This window comes from Carcharhinus amblyrhynchos, chromosome 3, assembly GCF_965287045.1.
Source record: "Carcharhinus amblyrhynchos chromosome 3, sCarAmb.v2.hapA, whole genome shotgun sequence".
Lineage (NCBI taxonomy): Eukaryota > Metazoa > Chordata > Chondrichthyes > Carcharhiniformes > Carcharhinidae > Carcharhinus > Carcharhinus amblyrhynchos.
Genome location: NC_137326.1, coordinates 66,220,887 through 66,247,596, shown reverse-complemented (window position 1 = coordinate 66,247,596; position 26,710 = coordinate 66,220,887).

Here is a 26,710-nt window from a genome sequence, read left to right as displayed (position 1 = left end):
GTAATGTCCTTATCCCGATGAGTTCATCAATTTGGGAGAAATCCACAATCGGTTCCAAAGTTTCTCTGAAAACCATCGAGCAATGAGCGCCATTTGGCTGATGTTCTGCCAATGTGTGTATCTCAATGAAATGAGAAAGTGGTTAAGTGCTTATCTCGATGAGTTCAGCAAGTTGAAAGAAATCCACAATCGGTTCTAAAGTTTCTCTGAAAACCATCGAGCAGTGAATGCCATTTGGCTGATATTCAGCCAATGTGTGTATCTCAATGAATTGTGAATCTGGTAATGTCCTTATCGCGATGAGTTCAGCAAGTTAGAAGAAATCCACAATCTGTACCAAAGTTTCTCTGAATACCTTCGGGCAGTGAATGCCGTTTGGCTGATATTCAGCCAATGTGTGTATCTCAATGAATTGAGAAAGTGGTAATGTCCTTATCTCGATGAGTTCAGCAATTTGGAAGAAATCCACAATTGGTTCCAAAGTTTCTCTGAAAACCATCGAGACGTGAATGCCATTTGGCCGATATTCTGCCAAAGTGTGTATCTCAATGAATTGAGAAAGTGGTAATGTCCTTATCTCGATGAGATCAGCAAATTGGAAGAAATCCACAATCTGTTCCAAAGTTTCTCTGAACACCTTCGAGCAGTGAATGCCATTTGGCTGATATTCAGCCAATGTGTGTATCTCAATGAATTGAGAAAGAGGTAATGTCCTTATCTCGATGAGTTCAGAAAGTTGGAAGAAATTCACAATCTGTTCCAAAGTTTCTCTGAATACCTTCGAGCAGTGAATGCCATTTGTCTGATATTCAGCCAATGTGTGTATCTCAATGAATTGAGAAAGTGGTAATGTCCTTATCTCGATGAGTTCAGCAATTTGGAAGAAATCCACAATCGGTTCCAAACTTTCTCTGACAACCTTCGAGCAGTGAATGCCATTTGGCTGATATTCAGCCAATGTGTGTATCTCAATGAATTGAGAAACTGCTGATGTCCTTATCTCGATGAGTTCAGCAAGTTGGAAGAAATCCACAATCTGTTCCAAAGTTTCTCAGAAAACCTTCGAGCAGTGAATGCTATTTGGCTGATATCCAGCCAATGAGTGTATCTCAATGAATTGAGAAAGTGGTAATGTCCTTATCTCGATGAGTTCAGCAATTTGGAAGAAATCCACAATCGGTTCCAAACTTTCTCTGACAACCTTCGAGCAGTGAATGCCATTTGGCTGATATTCAGCCAATGTGTGTATCTCAATGAATTGAGAAATTGGTGATGTCCTTATCTCGATGAGTTCAGCAAGTTGGAAGAAATCCACAATATGTTCCAAAGTTTCTCAGAAAACCATCGAGCAGTGAATGTAATTTGGCTGATATTCAGCCAATGTGTGTATCTCAATGAATTGAGAAAGTGGTAATGTCCTTATCTCGATGAGTTCAGCAATTTGGAAGAAATCCACAATCTGTTCCAAAGTTTCTCAGAAAACCATCGAGCAGTGAATGCCATTTGGCTGATATTCTGCCAACGTGTGTATCTCAATGAATTGAGAAAGTGGCAATGTCCTTATCTCGATGAGTAGAGCAAATTGGAAGATATCCACAATCTGTTCCAAAGTTTCTCTGAATACCTTCGAGGAGTGAATGCCATTTGGCTGATATTCTGCCAATGAGTGTATCTCAATGAAATCAGAAAGCGTTAAGTTGTTTATCTCGATGGGTTCAGCAAGTTGGAAGAAATACCCAATCTGTTCCAAAGTTTCTCTGAATACCTTCGAGCAGTGAATGCCATTTGGCTGATATTCAGCCAATGTGTGTATCTCAATGAATTGAAAAAGTGGTAATGTCCTTATCCCGATGAGTTCATCAATTTGGGAGAAATCCACAATCGGTTCCAAAGTTTCTCTGAAAACCATCGAGCAGTGAATGCCATTTGGCTGATATTCTGCCAATGTGTGTATCTCAGTGAATTGAGAAATGATAATGTCCTTATCTCGATGAGTTCAGCAAGTTGGAAGAAATCCACAATCTGTTCCAAAATTTCTCTGAATACCTTCGAGCAGTAAAAGCCATTTAGCTGATATTCTGTCCATGCGTGAATCTCAAAGAGATGAGAAACTGGTAAAGTGCTTACCTCGATGAGTTCAGCAAGTTGGAAGAAATCCACAATAGGTTCCAAAGTTTCTCTGAAATCCATCGAGCAGTGAATCCCATTTGGCTGATATTCTGCCAATGTGTGTATCTCAATGAATTGAGAAACTGGTAATGTCCAAATCTCGATGAGTTCAGCAAGTTGGAAGAAATCCACAATCTGTTCCAAAGTTTCTCTGAAAACCATGGAGCAGTGAGCGCCATTTGGCTGATGTTCTGCCAATGTGTGTATCTCAATGAAATGAGAAAGTGGTAAAGTGCTTATCTGGATGAGTTCAGCAAGTTGGAAGAAATCCACAATCTGTTCCAAAATTTCTCTGAATACCATCGAGCTGTGGATGCCATTTGGCTGATATTCTGCCAATGTGTGTATCTCAGTGAATTGAGAAAGTGGTAATGTCCTTATCTCGATGAGTTCAGCAAGTTGGAAGAAATCCACAATCTGTTCCAAAATTTCTCTGAATTCCTTCGAGCAGTAAAAGCCATTTAGCTGATATTCTGTCAATGCGTGAATCTCAATGAGATGAGAAACTGGTAAAGTGCTTACCTCGATGAGTTCAGCAAGTTGGAAGAAATCCACAATAGGTTCCAAAGTTTCTCTGAAATCCATCGAGCAGTGAATCCCATTTGGCTGATATTCTGCCAATGTGTGTATCTCAATGAATTGAGAAACTGGTAATGTCCTTATCTCGATGAGTTCAGCAAGTTGGAAGAAATCCACAATCTGTTCCAAAGTTTCTCTGAATACCTTCGAGCAGTGAATGCCATTTGGCTGATATTCTGCCAATGTGTGTATCTCAATGAATTGAGAAAGTGGTAATGTCCTTATCTCGATGAGTTCAGCAAGTTGGAAGAAATCCACAATAGGTTCTAAAGTTTCTCTGAAAACCATCGAGCAGCGAGCGCCAGTTGGCTGATATTCTGCCACTGTGTGTATCTCAATGAATTGTGGAAGTGGTAATGTCCTTATCTCGATGAGTTCAGCAATTTGGAAGAAATCCACAATCGGTTCCAAAGTTTCTCTGAATACCTTCGAGCAGTGAATGCCATTTGGCTGATATTCAGCCAATTTGTGTATCTCAATGAATTGAGAAAGTGGTAATGTCCTTATCTCGATGAGTTCAGCAAGTTGGAAGAAATCCACAATCAGTTCCAAACTTTCTCTCAAAACCACCCAGCAGTGAATGCCATGTGGCTGATATTCTGCCAATGTGTGTATCTCAATGAATTGAGAATGTGGTCAAGTGCTTATCTCGATGAGTTCAGCAATTTGGAAGAAATTCACAATCGGTTCCCAAGTTTCTCTGAATACCATCGAGCCGTGAATGCCATTTGTCTAATATTCTGCCAAAAAGTGTATCTCAATGAAATGAGAAAGTGTAAAGTTGTTTATCTCGATGGGTTCAGCAAGTTGGAAGAAATACCCAATCTGTTCCAAAGTTTCTCTGAATACCTTCGAGCAGTGAATGCCAATTGGCTGATATTCAGCCTATGTGTGTATCTCAATGAATTGAGAAAGTGGTAATGTAATTATCTCGATGACTACAGCAATTTGGGAGAAATCCACAATCGGTTCCAAAGTTTCTCTGAAAACCATCGAGCAGTGAATCCCATTTGGCTGATATTCTGCCAATGTGTGTATCTCAATGAATTGAGAAACTGGTAATGTCGTTATCTCGATGAGATCAGCAAATTGGAAGAAATCCACAGTCTGTTCCAAAGTTTCTCTGAATACCTTCGAGCAGTGAATGCCATTTGGCTGATATTCAGCCAATGTGTGTATCTCAATGAATTGAGAAAGAGGTAATGTCCATATCTCGATGAGTTCAGAAAGTTGGAAGAAATTCACCATCTGTTCCAAAGTTTCTCTGAATACCTTCGAGCAGTGAATGCCATTTGTCTGATATTCAGCCAATGTGTGTATCTCAATGAATTGAGAAAGTGGTAATGTCCTTATCTCGATGAGTTCAGCAATTTGGTAGAAATCCACAATCGGTTCCAAACTTTCTCTGACAACCATCGAGCAGTGAATGCCATTTGGCTGATATTCAGCCAATGTGTGTATCTCAATGAATTGAGAAACTGGTGATGTCCTTATCTCGATGAGTTCAGCAAGTTGGAAGAAATCCACAATCTGTTCCAAAGTTTCTCAGAAAACCATCGAGCAGTGAATGCTATTTGGCTGATATTCAGCCAATGTGTGTATCTCAATGAATTGAGAAAGTGGTAATGTCCTTATCTCGATGAGTTCAGCAATTTGGAAGAAATACACAATCTGTTCCAAAGTGTCTGAGAAAACCATCGAGCAGTGAATGCCATTTGGCTGATATTCTGCCAACGTGTGTATCTCAATGAATTGAGAAAGTGGCAATGTCCTTATCTCGATGAGTACAGCAAATTGGAAGATATCCACAATCTGTTCCAAAGTTTCTCTGAATACCTTCGAGGAGTGAATGCCATTTGGCTGATATTCTGCCAATGAGTGTATCTCAATGAAATCAGAAAGCGTTAAGTTGTTTATCTCGATGGGTTCAGCAAGTTGGAAGAAATACCCAATCTGTTCCAAAGTTTCTCTGAATACCTTCGAGCAGTGAATGCCATTTGGCTGATATTCTGCCAATGTGTGTATCTCAGTGAATTGAGAAAGTGGTAATGTCCTTATCTCGATGAGTTCAGCAAGTTGGAAGAAATCCACAATCTGTTCCAAAATTTCTCGGAATACCTTCGAGCAGTAAAAGCCATTTAGCTGATATTCTGTCAATGCGTGAATCTCAATGAGATGAGAAACTGGTAAAGTGCTTACCTCGATGAGTTCAGCAAGTTGGAAGAAATCCACAATAGGTTCCAAAATTCCTCTGAAATCCATCGAGCAGTGAATCCCATTTGGCTGATATTCTGCTAATGTGTGTATCTCAATGAATTGAGTAACTGGTAATGTCCTTATCTCGATGAGTTCAGCAATTTGGAAGAAATCCAAAATCGGTTCCAAAGTTTCTCTGAAAACCATCGAGACGTGAATGCCATTTGGCTGATATTCTGCCAAAGTGTGTATCTCAATGAATTGAGAAAGTGGTAATGTCCTTATCTCGATGAGATCAGCAAATTGGAAGAAATCCACAATCTGTTCCAAAGTTTCTCTGAATACCTTCGAGCAGTGAATGCCATTTGGCTGATATTCAGCCAATTTGTGTATCTCAATGAATTGAGAAATTGGTAATGTCCTTCTCTCGATGAGTTCAGCAATTTGGAAGAAATCCACAATCGGTTCCAAAGTTTCTCTGAAAACCATCGAGCAGTGAGCGCCATTTGGCTGATGTTCTGCCAATGTGTGTATCTCAATGAAATGTGAAAGTGGTAAAGTGCTTATCTGGATGAGTTCAGCAAGTTGGAAGAAATCCACAATCTGTTCCAAAATTTCCCTGAATACCTTCGAGCAGTAAAAGCCATTTAGCTGATATTCTGTCAATGCGTGAATCTCAATGAGATGAGAAACTGGTCAAGTGCTTATCTCGATGAGTTCAGCAAGTTGGAAGACATCCACAATAGGTTCCAAAGTTTCTCTGAAAACCATCGAGCAGCGAGCGCCATTTGGCTGGTGTTCTGCCAATCTGTGTATCTCAATGAATTGAGAAAGTGGTCAAGTGCTTATCTCGATGAGTTCAGCAATTTGGAAGAAATTCACAATCGGTTCCCAAGTTTCTCTGAATACCATCGAGCCGTGAATACCATTTCTCTAATATTCTGCCAATGAGTGTATCTCAATGAAATGAGAAAGTGTAAAGTTGTTTATCTCGATGGGTTCAGCAAGTTGGAAGAAATACCCAATCTGTTCCAAAGTTTCTCTGAATACCTTCGAGCAGTGAATGCCATTTGGCTGATATTCAGCAAATGTGTGTATCTCAATGAATGGAGAAAGTGGTAATGTCCTTATCTCGATGAGTTCAGCAATTTGGAAGAAATCCATAATCGGTTCCAAAGTTTCTCTGAAAACCATCGAGCAGTGAATGCCATTTGGCTGATATTCAGCCAATGTGTGTATCTCAATGAATTGAGAAAGTGGTAATGTCCTTATCTCGATGAGTTCAGCAATTTGGACGAAATACACAATCTGTTCCAAAGTGTCTCAGAAAACCATCGAGCAGTGAATGCCATTTGGCTGATATTCTGCCAACGTGTGTATCTCAATGAATTGAGAAAGTGGCAATGTCCTTATCTCGATGAGTACAGCAAATTGGAAGATATCCACAATCTGTTCCAAAGTTTCTCTGAATACCTTCGAGGAGTGAATGCCATTTGGCTGATATTCTGCCAATGAGTGTATCTCAATGAAATCAGAAAGCGTTCAGTTGTTTATCTCGATGGGTTCAGCAAGTTGGAAGAAATACCCAATCTGTTCCAAAGTTTCTCTGAATACCTTCGAGCAGTGAATGCCATTTGGCTGATATTCTGCCAATGTGTGTATCTCAGTGAATTGAGAAAGTGGTAATGTCCTTATCTCGATGAGTTCAGCAAGTTGGAAGAAATCCACAATCTGTTCCAAAATTTCTCTGAATACCTTCGAGCAGTAAAAGCCATTTAGCTGATATTCTGTCCATGCGTGAATCTCAATGAGATGAGAAACTGGTAAAGTGCTTACCTCGATGAGTTCAGCAAGTTGGAAGAAATCCACAATAGGTTCCAAAGTTTCTCTGAAATCCATCGAGCAGTGAATCCCATTTGGCTGATATTCTGCCAATGTGTGTATCTCAATGAATTGAGAAACTGGTAATGTCCTTATCTCGATGAGTTCAGCAATTTGGAAGAAATCCACAATCTGTTCCAAAGTTTCTCTGAAAACCATGGAGCAGTGAGCGCCATTTGGCTGATGTTCTGCCAATGTGTGTATCTCAATGAAATGAGAAAGTGGTAAAGTGCTTATCTGGATGAGTTCAGCAAGTTGGAAGAAATCCACAATCTGTTCCAAAATTTCTCTGAATACCATCGAGCTGTGGATGCCATTTGGCTGATATTCTGCCAATGTGTGTATCTCAATGAATTGAGAAAGTGGCAATGACCTTATCTCGATGAGTTCAGCAAGTTGGAAGAAATCCACAATAGGTTCTAAAGTTTCTCTGAAAACCATCGAGCAGCGAGCGCCAGTTGGCTGATATTCTGCCAATGTGTGTATCTCAATGAATTGTGGAAGTGGTAATGTCCTTATCTCAATGAGTTTAGCAAAATGGAACAAATCCACAAACGGTTCCAAAGTTTCTCTGAAAACCATCGAGCAATGAGCGCCATTTGGCTGATGTTCTGCCAATGTGTGTATCTCAATGAAATGAGAAAGTGGTTAAGTGCTTATCTCGATGAGTTCAGCAAGTTGAAAGAAATCCACAATCGCTTCTAAAGTTTCTCTGAAAACCATCGAGCAGTGAATGCCATTTGGCTGATATTCTGCCAATGTGTGTATCTCAATGAATTGTGAATCTGGTAATGTCCTTATCGCGATGAGTTCAGCAAGGTGGAAGAAATCCACAATCTGTTCCAAAGTTTCTCTGAATACCTTCGGGCAGTGAATGCCGTTTGGCTGATATTCAGCCAATGTGTGTATCTCAATGAATTGAGAAATTGGTAATGTCCTTATCTCGATGAGTTCAGCAATTTGGAAGAAATCCACAATCGGTTCCAAAGTTTCTCTGAAAACCATCGAGACGTGAATGCCATTTGGCCGATATTCTGCCAAAGTGTGTATCTCAATGAATTGAGAAAGTGGTAATGTCCTTATCTCGATGAGATCAGCAAATTGGAAGAAATCCACAATCTGTTCCAAAGTTTCTCTGAATACCTTCGAGCAGTGAATGCCATTTGGCTGATATTCAGCCAATGTGTGTATCTCAATGAATTGAGAAAGAGGTAATGTCCATATCTCGATGAGTTCAGAAAGTTGGAAGAAATTCACCATCTGTTCCAAAGTTTCTCTGAATACCTTCGAGCAGTGAATGCCATTTGTCTGATATTCAGCCAATCTGTGTATCTCAATGAATTGAGAAAGTGGTAATGTCCTTATCTCGATGAGTTCAGCAATTTGGTAGAAATCCACAATCGGTTCCAAACTTTCTCTCACAACCATCGAGCAGTGAATGCCATTTGGCTGATATTCAGCCAATGTGTGTATCTCAATGAATTGAGAAACTGGTGATGTCCTTATCTCGATGAGTTCAGCAAGTTGGAAGAAATCCACAATCTGTTCCAAAGTTTCTCAGAAAACCATCGAGCAGTGAATGCTATTTGGCTGATATTCAGCCAATGTGTGTATCTCAATGAATTGAGAAAGTGGTAATGTCCTTATCTCGATGAGTTCAGCAATTTGGAAGAAATACACAATCTGTTCCAAAGTGTCTCAGAAAACCATCGAGCAGTGAATGCCATTTGGCTGATATTCTGCCAACGTGTGTATCTCAATGAATTGAGAAAGTGGCAATGTCCTTATCTCGATGAGATCAGCAAATTGGAAGAAATCCACAATCTGTTCCAAAGTTTCTCTGAATACCTTCGAGCAGTGAATGCCATTTGGCTGATATTCAGCCAATGTGTGTATCTCAATGAATTGAGAAAGAGGCAATGTCCTTATCTCGATGAGTTCAGAAAGTTGGAAGAAATTCACAATCTGTTCCAAAGTTTCTCTGAATACCTTCGAGCAGTGAATGCCATTTGTCTGATATTCAGCCAATGTGTGTATCTCAATGAGTTGAGAAAGTGGTAATGTCCTTATCTCGATGAGTTCAGCAATTTGGAAGAAATCCACAATCGGTTCCAAACTTTCTCTGACAACCTTAGAGCAGTGAATGCCATTTGGCTGATATTCAGCCAATGTGTGTATCTCAATGAATTGAGAAACTGCTGATGTCCTTATCTCGATGAGTTCAGCAAGTTGGAAGAAATCCACAATCTGTTCCAAATTTTCTCAGAAAACCTTCGAGCAGTGAATGCTATTTGGCTGATATTCAGCCAATGTGTGTATCTCAATGAATTGAGAAAGTGGTAAAGTGCTTATCTGGATGAGTTCAGCAAGTTGGAAGAAATCCACAATCTGTTCCAAAATTTCTCTGAATACCATCGAGCTGTGGATGCCATTTGGCTGATATTCTGCCAATGTGTGTATCTCAGTGAATTGAGAAAGTGGTAATGTCCTTATCTCGATGAGTTCAGCAAGTTGGAAGAAATCCACAATCTGTTCCAAAATTTCTCCGAATTCCTTCGAGCAGTAAAAGCCATTTAGCTGATATTCTGTCAATGCGTGAATCTCAATGAGATGAGAAACTGGTAAAGTGCTTACCTCGATGAGTTCAGCAAGTTGGAAGAAATCCACAATAGGTTCCAAAGTTTCTCTGAAATCCATCGAGCAGTGAATCCCATTTGGCTGATATTCTGCCAATGTGTGTATCTCAATGAATTGAGAAACTGGTAATGTCCTTATCTCGATGAGTTCAGCAAGTTGGAAGAAATCCACAATCTGTTCCAAAGTTTCTCTGAATACCTTCGAGCAGTGAATGCTATTTGGCTGATATTCTGCCAATGTGTGTATCTCAATGAATTGAGAAAGTGGTAATGTCCTTATCTCGATGAGTTCAGCAAGTTGGAAGAAATCCACAATAGGTTCTAAAGTTTCTCTGAAAACCATCGAGCAGCGAGCGCCAGTTGGCTGATATTCTGCCACTGTGTGTATCTCAATGAATTGTGGAAGTGGTAATGTCCTTATCTCGATGAGTTCAGCAATTTGGAAGAAATCCACAATCGGTTCCAAAGTTTCTCTGAATACCTTCGAGCAGTGAATGCCATTTGGCTGATATTCAGCCAATTTGTGTATCTCAATGAATTGAGAAAGTGGTAATGTCCTTATCTCGATGAGTTCAGCAAGTTGGAAGAAATCCACAATCAGTTCCAAACTTTCTCTCAAAACCTCCCAGCAGTGAATGCCATGTGGCTGATATTCTGCCAATGTGTGTATCTCAATGAATTGAGAATGTGGTCAAGTGCTTATCTCGATGAGTTCAGCAATTTGGAAGAAATTCACAATCGGTTCCCAAGTTTCTCTGAATACCATCGAGCCGTGAATGCCATTTGTCTAATATTCTGCCAAAAAGTGTATCTCAATGAAATGAGAAAGTGTAAAGTTGTTTATCTCGATGGGTTCAGCAAGTTGGAAGAAATACCCAATCTGTTCCAAAGTTTCTCTGAATACCTTCGAGCAGTGAATGCCAATTGGCTGATATTCAGCCTATGTGTGTATCTCAATGAATTGAGAAAGTGGTAATGTAATTATCTCGATGACTACAGCAATTTGGGAGAAATCCACAATCGGTTCCAAAGTTTCTCTGAAAACCATCGAGCAGTGAATCCCATTTGGCTGATATTCTGCCAATGTGTGTATCTCAATGAATTGAGAAACTGGTAATGTCCTTATCTCGATGAGATCAGCAAATTGGAAGAAATCCACAGTCTGTTCCAAAGTTTCTCTGAATAACTTCGAGCAGTGAATGCCATTTGGCTGATATTCAGCCAATGTGTGTATCTCAATGAATTGAGAAAGAGGTAATGTCCATATCTCGATGAGTTCAGAAAGTTGGAAGAAATTCACCATCTGTTCCAAAGTTTCTCTGAATACCTTCGAGCAGTGAATGCCATTTGTCTGATATTCAGCCAATGTGTGTATCTCAATGAATTGAGAAAGTGGTAATGTCCTTATCTCGATGAGTTCAGCAATTTGGTAGAAATCCACAATCGGTTCCAAACTTTCTCTGACAACCATCGAGCAGTGAATGCCATTTGGCTGATATTCAGCCAATGTGTGTATCTCAATGAATTGAGAAACTGGTGATGTCCTTATCTCGATGAGTTCAGCAAGTTGGAAGAAATCCACAATCTGTTCCAAAGTTTCTCAGAAAACCATCGAGCAGTGAATGCTATTTGGCTGATATTCAGCCAATGTGTGTATCTCAATGAATTGAGAAAGTGGTAATGTCCTTATCTCGATGAGTTCAGCAATTTGGAAGAAATCCACAATCTGTTCCAAAGTGTCTCAGAAAACCATCGAGCAGTGAATGCCATTTGGCTGATATTCTGCCAACGTGTGTATCTCAATGAATTGAGAAAGTGGCAATGTCCTTATCTCGATGAGTACAGCAAATTGGAAGATATCCACAATCTGTTCCAAAGTTTCTCTGAATACCTTCGAGGAGTGAATGCCATTTGGCTGATATTCTGCCAATGAGTGTATCTCAATGAAATCAGAAAGCGTTAAGTTGTTTATCTCGATGGGTTCAGCAAGTTGGAAGAAATACCCAATCTGTTCCAAAGTTTCTCTGAATACCTTCGAGCAGTGAATGCCATTTGGCTGATATTCTGCCAATGTGTGTATCTCAGTGAATTGAGAAAGTGGTAATGTCCTTATCTCGATGAGTTCAGCAAGTTGGAAGAAATCCACAATCTGTTCCAAAATTTCTCAGAATACCTTCGAGCAGTAAAAGCCATTTAGCTGATATTCTGTCAATGCGTGAATCTCAATGAGATGAGAAACTGGTAAAGTGCTTACCTCGATGAGTTCAGCAAGTTGGAAGAAATCCACAATAGGTTCCAAAATTCCTCTCAAATCCATCGAGCAGTGAATCCCATTTGGCTGATATTCTGCTAATGTGTGTATCTCAATGAATTGAGTAACTGGTAATGTCCTTATCTCGATGAGTTCAGCAATTTGGAAGAAATGCACAATCGGTTCCAAAGTTTCTCTGAAAACCATCGAGACGTGAATGCCATTTGGCTGATATTCTGCCAAAGTGTGTATCTCAATGAATTGAGAAAGTGGTAATGTCCTTATCTCGATGAGATCAGCAAATTGGAAGAAATCCACAATCTGTTCCAAAGTTTCTCTGAATACCTTCGAGCAGTGAATGCCATTTGGCTGATATTCAGCCAATTTGTGTATCTCAATGAATTGAGAAATTGGTAATGTCCTTCTCTCGATGAGTTCAGCAATTTGGAAGAAATCCACAATCGGTTCCAAAGTTTCTCTGAAAACCATCGAGCAGTGAGCGCCATTTGGCTGATGTTCTGCCAATGTGTGTATCTCAATGAAATGTGAAAGTGGTAAAGTGCTTATCTGGATGAGTTCAGCAAGTTGGAAGAAATCCACAATCTGTTCCAAAATTTCCCTGAATACCTTCGAGCAGTAAAAGCCATTTAGCTGATATTCTGTCAATGCGTGAATCTCAATGAGATGAGAAACTGGTCAAGTGCTTATCTCGATGAGTTCAGCAAGTTGGAAGACATCCACAATAGGTTCCAAAGTTTCTCTGAAAACCATCGAGCAGCGAGCGCCATTTGGCTGGTGTTCTGCCAATCTGTGTATCTCAATGAATTGAGAAAGTGGTCAAGTGCTTATCTCGATGAGTTCAGCAATTTGGAAGAAATTCACAATCGGTTCCCAAGTTTCTCTGAATACCATCGAGCCGTGAATACCATTTCTCTAATATTCTGCCAATGAGTGTATCTCAATGAAATGAGAAAGTGTAAAGTTGTTTATCTCGATGGGTTCAGCAAGTTGGAAGAAATACCCAATCTGTTCCAAAGTTTCTCTGAATACCTTCGAGCAGTGAATGCCATTTGGCTGATATTCAGCAAATGTGTGTATCTCAATGAATGGAGAAAGTGGTAATGTCCTTATCTCGATGAGTTCAGCAATTTGGAAGAAATCCATAATCGGTTCCAAAGTTTCTCTGAAAACCATCGAGCAGTGAATGCCATTTGGCTGATATTCAGCCAATGTGTGTATCTCAATGAATTGAGAAAGTGGTAATGTCCTTATCTCGATGAGTTCAGCAATTTGGAAGAAATACACAATCTGTTTCAAAGTGTCTCAGAAAACCATCGAGCAGTGAATGCCATTTGGCTGATATTCTGCCAACGTGTGTATCTCAATGAATTGAGAAAGTGGCAATGTCCTTATCTCGATGAGTACAGCAAATTGGAAGATATCCACAATCTGTTCCAAAGTTTCTCTGAATACCTTCGAGGAGTGAATGCCATTTGGCTGATATTCTGCCAATGAGTGTATCTCAATGAAATCAGAAAGCGTTAAGTTGTTTATCTCGATGGGTTCAGCAAGTTGGAAGAAATACCCAATCTGTTCCAAAGTTTCTCTGAATACCTTCGAGCAGTGAATGCCATTTGGCTGATATTCTGCCAATGTGTGTATCTCAGTGAATTGAGAAAGTGGTAATGTCCTTATCTCGATGAGTTCAGCAAGTTGGAAGAAATCCACAATCTGTTCCAAAATTTCTCTGAATACCTTCGAGCAGTAAAAGCCATTTAGCTGATATTCTGTCCATGCGTGAATCTCAATGAGATGAGAAACTGGTAAAGTGCTTACCTCGATGAGTTCAGCAAGTTGGAAGAAATCCACAATAGGTTCCAAAGTTTCTCTGAAATCCATCGAGCAGTGAATCCCATTTGGCTGATATTCTGCCAATGTGTGTATCTCAATGAATTGAGAAACTGGTAATGTCCTTATCTCGATGAGTTCAGCAATTTGGAAGAAATCCACAATCTGTTCCAAAGTTGCTCTGAAAACCATGGAGCAGTGAGCGCCATTTGGCTGATGTTCTGCCAATGTGTGTATCTCAATGAAATGAGAAAGTGGTAAAGTGCTTATCTGGATGAGTTCAGCAAGTTGGAAGAAATCCACAATCTGTTCCAAAATTTCTCTGAATACCATCGAGCTGTGGATGCCATTTGGCTGATATTCTGCCAATGTGTGTATCTCAATGAATTGAGAAAGTGGCAATGACCTTATCTCGATGAGTTCAGCAAGTTGGAAGAAATCCACAATAGGTTCTAAAGTTTCTCTGAAAACCATCGAGCAGCGAGCGCCAGTTGGCTGATATTCTGCCAATGTGTGTATCTCAATGAATTGTGGAAGTGGTAATGTCCTTATCTCAATGAGTTTAGCAAAATTGAACAAATCCACAAACGGTTCCAAAGTTTCTCTGAAAACCATCGAGCAATGAGCGCCATTTGGCTGATGTTCTGCCAATGTGTGTATCTCAATGAAATGAGAAAGTGGTTAAGTGCTTATCTCGATGAGTTCAGCAAGTTGAAAGAAATCCACAATCGCTTCTAAAGTTTCTCTGAAAACCATCGAGCAGTGAATGCCATTTGGCTGATATTCTGCCAATGTGTGTATCTCAATGAATTGTGAATCTGGTAATGTCCTTATCGCGATGAGTTCAGCAAGTTGGAAGAAATCCACAATCTGTTCCAAAGTTTCTCTGAATACCTTCGGGCAGTGAATGCCGTTTGGCTGATATTCAGCCAATGTGTGTATCTCAATGAATGGAGAAATTGGTAATGTCCTTATCTCGATGAGTTCAGCAATTTGGAAGAAATCCACAATCGGTTCCAAAGTTTCTCTGAAAACCATCGAGACGTGAATGCCATTTGGCCGATATTCTGGCAAAGTGTGTATCTCAATGAATTGAGAAAGTGGTAATGTCCTTATCTCGATGAGATCAGCAAATTGGAAGAAATCCACAATCTGTTCCAAAGTTTCTCTGAATACCTTCGAGCAGTGAATGCCATTTGTCTGATATTCAGCCAATGTGTGTATCTCAATGAGTTGAGAAAGTGGTAGTGTCCTTATCTCGATGAGTTCAGCAATTTGGAAGAAATCCACAATCGGTTCCAAACTTTCTCTGACAACCTTAGAGCAGTGAATGCCATTTGGCTGATATTCAGCCAATGTGTGTATCTCAATGAATTGAGAAACTGCTGATGTCCTTATCTCGATGAGTTCAGCAAGTTGGAAGAAATCCACAATCTGTTCCAAATTTTCTCAGAAAACCTTCGAGCAGTGAATGCTATTTGGCTGATATTCAGCCAATGTGTGTATCTCAATGAATTGAGAAAGTGGTAATGTCCTTATCTCGATGAGTTCAGCAATTTGGAAGAAATCCAAAATCGGTTCCAAACTTTCTCTGACAACCTTCGAGCAGTGAATGCCATTTGGCTGATATTCAGCCAATGTGTGTATCTCAATGAATTGAGAAATTGGTGATGTCCTTATCTCGATGAGTTCAGCAAGTTGAAAGAAATCCACAATCGGTTCTAAAGTTTCTCTGAAAACCATCGAGCAGTGAATGCCATTTGGCTGATATTCTGCCAATGTGTGTATCTCAATGAATTGAGAAAGTGGTAATGTCCTTATCTCGATGAGTTCAGCAATTTGGAAGAAATCCACAATCGGTTCCAAACTTTCTCTGACAACCTTCGAGCAGTGAATGCCATTTGGCTGATATTCAGCCAATGTGTGTATCTCAATGAATTGAGAAACTGCTGATGTCCTTATCTCGATGAGTTCAGCAAGTTGGAAGAAATCCACAATCTGTTCCAAAGTTTCTCAGAAAACCTTCGAGCAGTGAATGCTATTTGGCTGATATTCAGCCAATGTGTGTATCTCAATGAATTGAGAAAGTGGTAGTGTCCTTATCTCGATGAGTTCAGCAATTTGGAAGAAATCCAAAATCGGTTCCAAACTTTCTCTGACAACCTTCGAGCAGTGAATGCCATTTGGCTGATATTCAGCCAATGTGTGTATCTCAATGAATTGAGAAATTGGTGATGTCCTTATCTCGATGAGTTCAGCAAGTTGGAAGAAATCCACAATATGTTCCAAAGTTTCTCAGAAAACCATCGAGCAGTGAATGCTATTTGGCTGATATTCAGCCAATGTGTGTATCTCAATGAATTGAGAAAGTGGTAATGTCCTTATCTCGATGAGTTCAGCAATTTGGAAGAAATCCACAATCTGTTCCAAAGTTTCTCAGAAAACCATCGAGCAGTGAATGCCATTTGGCTGATATTCTGCCAACGTGTGTATCTCAATGAATTGAGAAAGTGGCAATGTCCTTATCTCGATGAGTAGAGCAAATTGGAAGATATCCACAATCTGTTCCAAAGTTTCTCTGAATACCTTCGAGCAGTGAATGCCATTTGGCTGATATTCTGCCAATGAGTGTATCTCAATGAAATCAGTAAGCGTTAAGTTGTTTATCTCGATGGGTTCAGCAAGTTGGAAGAAATACCCAATCTGTTCCAAAGTTTCTCTGAATACCTTCGAGCAGTGAATGCCATTTGGCTGATATTCAGCCAATGTGTGTATCTCAATGAATTGAAGAAGTGGTAATGTCCTTATCTCGATGAGTTCAGCAATTTGGGAGAAATCCACAATCGGTTCCAAAGTTTCTCTGAAAACCATCGAGCAGTGAATGCCATTTGGCTGATATTCTGCCAATGTGTGTATCTCAGTGAATTGAGAAATGGTAATGTCCTTATCTCGATGGGTTCAGCAAGTTGGAAGAAATCCACAATCTGTTCCAAAATTTCTCTGAATACCTTCGAGCAGTAAAAGCCATTTAGCTGATATTCTGTCCATGCGTGAATCTCAATGAGATGAGAAACTGGTAAAGTGCTTACCTCGATGAGTTCAGCAAGTTGGAAGAAATCCACAATAGGTTCCAAAGTTTCTCTGAAATCCATCGAGCAGTGAATCCCATTTGGCTGATATTCTGCCAATGTGTGTATCTCAATGAATTGAGAAACTGGTAATGTCCTTATCTCGATGAGTTCAGCAAGTTGGAAGAAATCCACAATCTGTTCCAAAGTTTCTCTGAAAACCATGGAGCAGTGAGCGCCATTTGGCTGATGTTCTGCCAATGTGTGTATCTCAAAGAAATGAGAAGGTGGTAAAGTGCTTATCGGGATGAGTTCAGCAAGTTGGAAGAAATCCACAATCTGTTCCAAAGTTTCTCTGAATACCTTCGGGCAGTGAATGCCGTTTGGCTGATATTCAGCCAATGTGTGTATCTCAATGAATTGAGAAAGAGGTAATGTCCTTATCTCGATGAGTTCAGAAAGTTGGAAGAAATTCACAATCTGTTCCAAAGTTTCTCTGAATTCCTTCGAGCAGTAAAAGCCATTTAGCTGATATTCTGTCAATGCGTGAATCTCAATGAGATGAGAAACTGGTAAAGTGCTTACCTCGATGAGTTCAGCAAGTTGGAAGAAATCCACAATAGGTTCCAAAGTTTCTCTGAAATCCATCGAGCAGTGAATCCCATTTGGCTGATATTCTGCCAATGTGTGTATCTCAATGAATTGAGAAACTGGTAATGTCCTTATCTCGATGAGTTCAGCAAGTTGGAAGAAATCCACAATCTGTTCCAAAGTTTCTCTGAATACCTTCGAGCAGTGAATGCTATTTGGCTGATATTCTGCCAATGTGTGTATCTCAATGAATTGAGAAAGTGGTAATGTCCTTATCTCGATGAGTTCAGCAAGTTGGAAGAAATCCACAATAGGTTCTAAAGTTTCTCTGAAAACCATCGAGCAGCGAGCGCCAGTTGGCTGATATTCTGCCACTGTGTGTATCTCAATGAATTGTGGAAGTGGTAATGTCCTTATCTCGATGAGTTCAGCAATTTGGAAGAAATCCACAATCGGTTCCAAAGTTTCTCTGAATACCTTCGAGCAGTGAATGCCATTTGGCTGATATTCAGCCAATTTGTGTATCTCAATGAATTGAGAAAGTGGTAATGTCCTTATCTCGATGAGTTCAGCAAGTTGGAAGAAATCCACAATCAGTTCCAAACTTTCTCTCAAAACCACCCAGCAGTGAATGCCATGTGGCTGATATTCTGCCAATGTGTGTATCTCAATGAATTGAGAATGTGGTCAAGTGCTTATCTCGATGAGTTCAGCAATTTGGAAGAAATTCACAATCGGTTCCCAAGTTTCTCTGAATACCATCGAGCCGTGAATGCCATTTGTCTAATATTCTGCCAAAAAGTGTATCTCAATGAAATGAGAAAGTGTAAAGTTGTTTATCTCGATGGGTTCAGCAAGTTGGAAGAAATACCCAATCTGTTCCAAAGTTTCTCTGAATACCTTCGAGCAGTGAATGCCAATTGGCTGATATTCAGCCTATGTGTGTATCTCAATGAATTGAGAAAGTGGTAATGTAATTATCTCAATGACTACAGCAATTTGGGAGAAATCCACAATCGGTTCCAAAGTTTCTCTGAAAACCATCGAGCAGTGAATCCCATTTGGCTGATATTCTGCCAATGTGTGTATCTCAATGAATTGAGAAACTGGTAATGTCCTTATCTCGATGAGATCAGCAAATTGGAAGAAATCCACAGTCTGTTCCAAAGTTTCTCTGAATACCTTCGAGCAGTGAATGCCATTTGGCTGATATTCAGCCAATGTGTGTATCTCAATGAATTGAGAAAGAGGTAATGTCCATATCTCGATGAGTTCAGAAAGTTGGAAGAAATTCACCATCTGTTCCAAAGTTTCTCTGAATACCTTCGAGCAGTGAATGCCATTTGTCTGATATTCAGCCAATCTGTGTATCTCAATGAATTGAGAAAGTGGTAATGTCCTTATCTCGATGAGTTCAGCAATTTGGTAGAAATCCACAATCGGTTCCAAACTTTCTCTCACAACCATCGAGCAGTGAATGCCATTTGGCTGATATTCAGCCAATGTGTGTATCTCAATGAATTGAGAAACTGGTGATGTCCTTATCTCGATGAGTTCAGCAAGTTGGAAGAAATCCACAATCTGTTCCAAAGTTTCTCAGAAAACCATCGAGCAGTGAATGCTATTTGGCTGATATTCAGCCAATGTGTGTATCTCAATGAATTGAGAAAGTGGTAATGTCCTTATCTCGATGAGTTCAGCAATTTGGAAGAAATACACAATCTGTTCCAAAGTGTCTCAGAAAACCATCGAGCAGTGAATGCCATTTGGCTGATATTCTGCCAACGTGTGTATCTCAATGAATTGAGAAAGTGGCAATGTCCTTATCTCGATGAGATCAGCAAATTGGAAGAAATCCACAATCTGTTCCAAAGTTTCTCTGAATACCTTCGAGCAGTGAATGCCATTTGGCTGATATTCAGCCAATGTGTGTATCTCAATGAATTGAGAAAGAGGCAATGTCCTTATCTCGATGAGTTCAGAAAGTTGGAAGAAATTCACAATCTGTTCCAAAGTTTCTCTGAATACCTTCGAGCAGTGAATGCCATTTGTCTGATATTCAGCCAATGTGTGTATCTCAATGAGTTGAGAAAGTGGTAATGTCCTTATCTCGATGAGTTCAGCAATTTGGAAGAAATCCACAATCGGTTCCAAACTGTCTCTGACAACCTTAGAGCAGTGAATGCCATTTGGCTGATATTCAGCCAATGTGTGTATCTCAATGAATTGAGAAACTGCTGATGTCCTTATCTCGATGAGTTCAGCAAGTTGGAAGAAATCCACAATCTGTTCCAAATTTTCTCAGAAAACCTTCGAGCAGTGAATGCTATTTGGCTGATATTCAGCCAATGTGTGTATCTCAATGAATTGAGAAAGTGGTAAAGTGCTTATCTGGATGAGTTCAGCAAGTTGGAAGAAATCCACAATCTGTTCCAAAATTTCTCTGAATACCATCGAGCTGTGGATGCCATTTGGCTGATATTCTGCCAATGTGTGTATCTCAGTGAATTGAGAAAGTGGTAATGTCCTTATCTCGATGAGTTCAGCAAGTTGGAAGAAATCCACAATCTGTTCCAAAATTTCTCCGAATTCCTTCGAGCAGTAAAAGCCATTTAGCTGATATTCTGTCAATGCGTGAATCTCAATGAGATGAGAAACTGGTAAAGTGCTTACCTCGATGAGTTCAGCAAGTTGGAAGAAATCCACAATAGGTTCCAAAGTTTCTCTGAAATCCATCGAGCAGTGAATCCCATTTGGCTGATATTCTGCCAATGTGTGTATCTCAATGAATTGAGAAACTGGTAATGTCCTTATCTCGATGAGTTCAGCAAGTTGGAAGAAATCCACAATCTGTTCCAAAGTTTCTCTGAATACCTTCGAGCAGTGAATGCTATTTGGCTGATATTCTGCCAATGTGTGTATCTCAATGAATTGAGAAAGTGGTAATGTCCTTATCTCGATGAGTTCAGCAAGTTGGAAGAAATCCACAATAGGTTCTAAAGTTTCTCTGAAAACCATCGAGCAGCGAGCGCCAGTTGGCTGATATTCTGCCACTGTGTGTATCTCAATGAATTGTGGAAGTGGTAATGTCCTTATCTCGATGAGTTCAGCAATTTGGAAGAAATCCACAATCGGTTCCAAAGTTTCTCTGAATACCTTCGAGCAGTGAATGCCATTTGGCTGATATTCAGCCAATTTGTGTATCTCAATGAATTGAGAAAGTGGTAATGTCCTTATCTCGATGAGTTCAGCAAGTTGGAAGAAATCCACAATCAGTTCCAAACTTTCTCTCAAAACCTCCCAGCAGTGAATGCCATGTGGCTGATATTCTGCCAATGTGTGTATCTCAATGAATTGAGAATGTGGTCAAGTGCTTATCTCGATGAGTTCAGCAATTTGGAAGAAATTCACAATCGGTTCCCAAGTTTCTCTGAATACCATCGAGCCGTGAATGCCATTTGTCTAATATTCTGCCAAAAAGTGTATCTCAATGAAATGAGAAAGTGTAAAGTTGTTTATCTCGATGGGTTCAGCAAGTTGGAAGAAATACCCAATCTGTTCCAAAGTTTCTCTGAATACCTTCGAGCAGTGAATGCCAATTGGCTGATATTCAGCCTATGTGTGTATCTCAATGAATTGAGAAAGTGGTAATGTAATTATCTCGATGACTACAGCAATTTGGGAGAAATCCACAATCGGTTCCAAAGTTTCTCTGAAAACCATCGAGCAGTGAATCCCATTTGGCTGATATTCTGCCAATGTGTGTATCTCAATGAATTGAGAAACTGGTAATGTCCTTATCTCGATGAGATCAGCAAATTGGAAGAAATCCACAGTCTGTTCCAAAGTTTCTCTGAATAACTTCGAGCAGTGAATGCCATTTGGCTGATATTCAGCCAATGTGTGTATCTCAATGAATTGAGAAAGAGGTAATGTCCATATCTCGATGAGTTCAGAAAGTTGGAAGAAATTCACCATCTGTTCCAAAGTTTCTCTGAATACCTTCGAGCAGTGAATGCCATTTGTCTGATATTCAGCCAATGTGTGTATCTCAATGAATTGAGAAAGTGGTAATGTCCTTATCTCGATGAGTTCAGCAATTTGGTAGAAATCCACAATCGGTTCCAAACTTTCTCTGACAACCATCGAGCAGTGAATGCCATTTGGCTGATATTCAGCCAATGTGTGTATCTCAATGAATTGAGAAACTGGTGATGTCCTTATCTCGATGAGTTCAGCAAGTTGGAAGAAATCCACAATCTGTTCCAAAGTTTCTCAGAAAACCATCGAGCAGTGAATGCTATTTGGCTGATATTCAGCCAATGTGTGTATCTCAATGAATTGAGAAAGTGGTAATGTCCTTATCTCGATGAGTTCAGCAATTTGGAAGAAATCCACAATCTGTTCCAAAGTGTCTCAGAAAACCATCGAGCAGTGAATGCCATTTGGCTGATATTCTGCCAACGTGTGTATCTCAATGAATTGAGAAAGTGGCAATGTCCTTATCTCGATGAGTACAGCAAATTGGAAGATATCCACAATCTGTTCCAAAGTTTCTCTGAATACCTTCGAGGAGTGAATGCCATTTGGCTGATATTCTGCCAATGAGTGTATCTCAATGAAATCAGAAAGCGTTAAGTTGTTTATCTCGATGGGTTCAGCAAGTTGGAAGAAATACCCAATCTGTTCCAAAGTTTCTCTGAATACCTTCGAGCAGTGAATGCCATTTGGCTGATATTCTGCCAATGTGTGTATCTCAGTGAATTGAGAAAGTGGTAATGTCCTTATCTCGATGAGTTCAGCAAGTTGGAAGAAATCCACAATCTGTTCCAAAATTTCTCGGAATACCTTCGAGCAGTAAAAGCCATTTAGCTGATATTCTGTCAATGCGTGAATCTCAATGAGATGAGAAACTGGTAAAGTGCTTACCTCGATGAGTTCAGCAAGTTGGAAGAAATCCACAATAGGTTCCAAAATTCCTCTCAAATCCATCGAGCAGTGAATCCCATTTGGCTGATATTCTGCTAATGTGTGTATCTCAATGAATTGAGTAACTGGTAATGTCCTTATCTCGATGAGTTCAGCAATTTGGAAGAAATCCACAATCGGTTCCAAAGTTTCTCTGAAAACCATCGAGACGTGAATGCCATTTGGCTGATATTCTGCCAAAGTGTGTATCTCAATGAATTGAGAAAGTGGTAATGTCCTTATCTCGATGAGATCAGCAAATTGGAAGAAATCCACAATCTGTTCCAAAGTTTCTCTGAATACCTTCGAGCAGTGAATGCCATTTGGCTGATATTCAGCCAATTTGTGTATCTCAATGAATTGAGAAATTGGTAATGTCCTTCTCTCGATGAGTTCAGCAATTTGGAAGAAATCCACAATCGGTTCCAAAGTTTCTCTGAAAACCATCGAGCAGTGAGCGCCATTTGGCTGATGTTCTGCCAATGTGTGTATCTCAATGAAATGTGAAAGTGGTAAAGTGCTTATCTGGATGAGTTCAGCAAGTTGGAAGAAATCCACAATCTGTTCCAAAATTTCCCTGAATACCTTCGAGCAGTAAAAGCCATTTAGCTGATATTCTGTCAATGCGTGAATCTCAATGAGATGAGAAACTGGTCAAGTGCTTATCTCGATGAGTTCAGCAAGTTGGAAGACATCCACAATAGGTTCCAAAGTTTCTCTGAAAACCATCGAGCAGCGAGCGCCATTTGGCTGGTGTTCTGCCAATCTGTGTATCTCAATGAATTGAGAAAGTGGTCAAGTGCTTATCTCGATGAGTTCAGCAATTTGGAAGAAATTCACAATCGGTTCCCAAGTTTCTCTGAATACCATCGAGCCGTGAATACCATTTCTCTAATATTCTGCCAATGAGTGTATCTCAATGAAATGAGAAAGTGTAAAGTTGTTTATCTCGATGGGTTCAGCAAGTTGGAAGAAATACCCAATCTGTTCCAAAGTTTCTCTGAATACCTTCGAGCAGTGAATGCCATTTGGCTGATATTCAGCAAATGTGTGTATCTCAATGAATGGAGAAAGTGGTAATGTCCTTATCTCGATGAGTTCAGCAATTTGGAAGAAATCCATAATCGGTTCCAAAGTTTCTCTGAAAACCATCGAGCAGTGAATGCCATTTGGCTGATATTCAGCCAATGTGTGTATCTCAATGAATTGAGAAAGTGGTAATGTCCTTATCTCGATGAGTTCAGCAATTTGGAAGAAATACACAATCTGTTTCAAAGTGTCTCAGAAAACCATCGAGCAGTGAATGCCATTTGGCTGATATTCTGCCAACGTGTGTATCTCAATGAATTGAGAAAGTGGCAATGTCCTTATCTCGATGAGTACAGCAAATTGGAAGATATCCACAATCTGTTCCAAAGTTTCTCTGAATACCTTCGAGGAGTGAATGCCATTTGGCTGATATTCTGCCAATGAGTGTATCTCAATGAAATCAGAAAGCGTTAAGTTGTTTATCTCGATGGGTTCAGCAAGTTGGAAGAAATACCCAATCTGTTCCAAAGTTTCTCTGAATACCTTCGAGCAGTGAATGCCATTTGGCTGATATTCTGCCAATGTGTGTATCTCAGTGAATTGAGAAAGTGGTAATGTCCTTATCTCGATGAGTTCAGCAAGTTGGAAGAAATCCACAATCTGTTCCAAAATTTCTCTGAATACCTTCGAGCAGTAAAAGCCATTTAGCTGATATTCTGTCCATGCGTGAATCTCAATGAGATGAGAAACTGGTAAAGTGCTTACCTCGATGAGTTCAGCAAGTTGGAAGAAATCCACAATAGGTTCCAAAGTTTCTCTGAAATCCATCGAGCAGTGAATCCCATTTGGCTGATATTCTGCCAATGTGTGTATCTCAATGAATTGAGAAACTGGTAATGTCCTTATCTCGATGAGTTCAGCAATTTGGAAGAAATCCACAATCTGTTCCAAAGTTGCTCTGAAAACCATGGAGCAGTGAGCGCCATTTGGCTGATGTTCTGCCAATGTGTGTATCTCAATGAAATGAGAAAGTGGTAAAGTGCTTATCTGGATGAGTTCAGCAAGTTGGAAGAAATCCACAATCTGTTCCAAAATTTCTCTGAATACCATCGAGCTGTGGATGCCATTTGGCTGATATTCTGCCAATGTGTGTATCTCAATGAATTGAGAAAGTGGCAATGACCTTATCTCGATGAGTTCAGCAAGTTGGAAGAAATCCACAATAGGTTCTAAAGTTTCTCTGAAAACCATCGAGCAGCGAGCGCCAGTTGGCTGATATTCTGCCAATGTGAGTATCTCAATGAATTGTGGAAGTGGTAATGTCCTTATCTCAATGAGTTTAGCAAAATTGAACAAATCCACAAACGGTTCCAAAGTTTCTCTGAAAACCATCGAGCAATGAGCGCCATTTGGCTGATGTTCTGCCAATGTGTGTATCTCAATGAAATGAGAAAGTGGTTAAGTGCTTATCTCGATGAGTTCAGCAAGTTGAAAGAAATCCACAATCGCTTCTAAGTTTCTCTGAAAACCATCGAGCAGTGAATGCCATTTGGCTGATATTCTGCCAATGTGTGTATCTCAATGAATTGTGAATCTGGTAATTGTCCTTATCGCGATGAGTTCAGCAAGTTGGAAGAAATCCACAATCTGTTCCAAAGTTTCTCTGAATACCTTCGGGCAGTGAATGCGTTTGGCTGATATTCAGCCAATGTGTGTATCTCAATGAATGGAGAAATTGGTAATGTCCTTATCTCGATGAGTTCAGCAATTTGGAAGAAATCCACAATCGGTTCCAAAGTTTCTCTGAAAACCATCGAGACGTGAATGCCATTTGGCCGATATTCTGGCAAAGTGTGTATCTCAATGAATTGAGAAAGTGGTAATGTCCTTATCTCGATGAGATCAGCAAATTGGAAGAAATCCACAATCTGTTCCAAAGTTTCTCTGAATACCTTCGAGCAGTGAATGCCATTTGTCTGATATTCAGCCAATGTGTGTATCTCAATGAGTTGAGAAAGTGGTAATGTCCTTATCTCGATGAGTTCAGCAATTTGGAAGAAATCCACAATCGGTTCCAAACTTTCTCTGACAACCTTAGAGCAGTGAATGCCATTTGGCTGATATTCAGCCAATGTGTGTATCTCAATGAATTGAGAAACTGCTGATGTCCTTATCTCGATGAGTTCAGCAAGTTGGAAGAAATCCACAATCTGTTCCAAATTTTCTCAGAAAACCTTCGAGCAGTGAATGCTATTTGGCTGATATTCAGCCAATGTGTGTATCTCAATGAATTGAGAAAGTGGTAATGTCCTTATCTCGATGAGTTCAGCAATTTGGAAGAAATCCAAAATCGGTTCCAAACTTTCTCTGACAACCTTCGAGCAGTGAATGCCATTTGGCTGATATTCAGCCAATGTGTGTATCTCAATGAATTGAGAAATTGGTGATGTCCTTATCTCGATGAGTTCAGCAAGTTGAAAGAAATCCACAATCGGTTCTAAAGTTTCTCTGAAAACCATCGAGCAGTGAATGCCATTTGGCTGATATTCTGCCAATGTGTGTATCTCAATGAATTGAGAAAGTGGTAATGTCCTTATCTCGATGAGTTCAGCAATTTGGAAGAAATCCACAATCGGTTCCAAACTTTCTCTGACAACCTTCGAGCAGTGAATGCCATTTGGCTGATATTCAGCCAATGTGTGTATCTCAATGAATTGAGAAACTGCTGATGTCCTTATCTCGATGAGTTCAGCAAGTTGGAAGAAATCCACAATCTGTTCCAAAGTTTCTCAGAAAACCTTCGAGCAGTGAATGCTATTTGGCTGATATTCAGCCAATGTGTGTATCTCAATGAATTGAGAAAGTGGTAGTGTCCTTATCTCGATGAGTTCAGCAATTTGGAAGAAATCCAAAATCGGTTCCAAACTTTCTCTGACAACCTTCGAGCAGTGAATGCCATTTGGCTGATATTCAGCCAATGTGTGTATCTCAATGAATTGAGAAATTGGTGATGTCCTTATCTCGATGAGTTCAGCAAGTTGGAAGAAATCCACAATATGTTCCAAAGTTTCTCAGAAAACCATCGAGCAGTGAATGCTATTTGGCTGATATTCAGCCAATGTGTGTATCTCAATGAATTGAGAAAGTGGTAATGTCCTTATCTCGATGAGTTCAGCAATTTGGAAGAAATCCACAATCTGTTCCAAAGTTTCTCAGAAAACCATCGAGCAGTGAATGCCATTTGGCTGATATTCTGCCAACGTGTGTATCTCAATGAATTGAGAAAGTGGCAATGTCCTTATCTCGATGAGTAGAGCAAATTGGAAGATATCCACAATCTGTTCCAAAGTTTCTCTGAATACCTTCGAGCAGTGAATGCCATTTGGCTGATATTCTGCCAATGAGTGTATCTCAATGAAATCAGTAAGCGTTAAGTTGTTTATCTCGATGGGTTCAGCAAGTTGGAAGAAATACCCAATCTGTTCCAAAGTTTC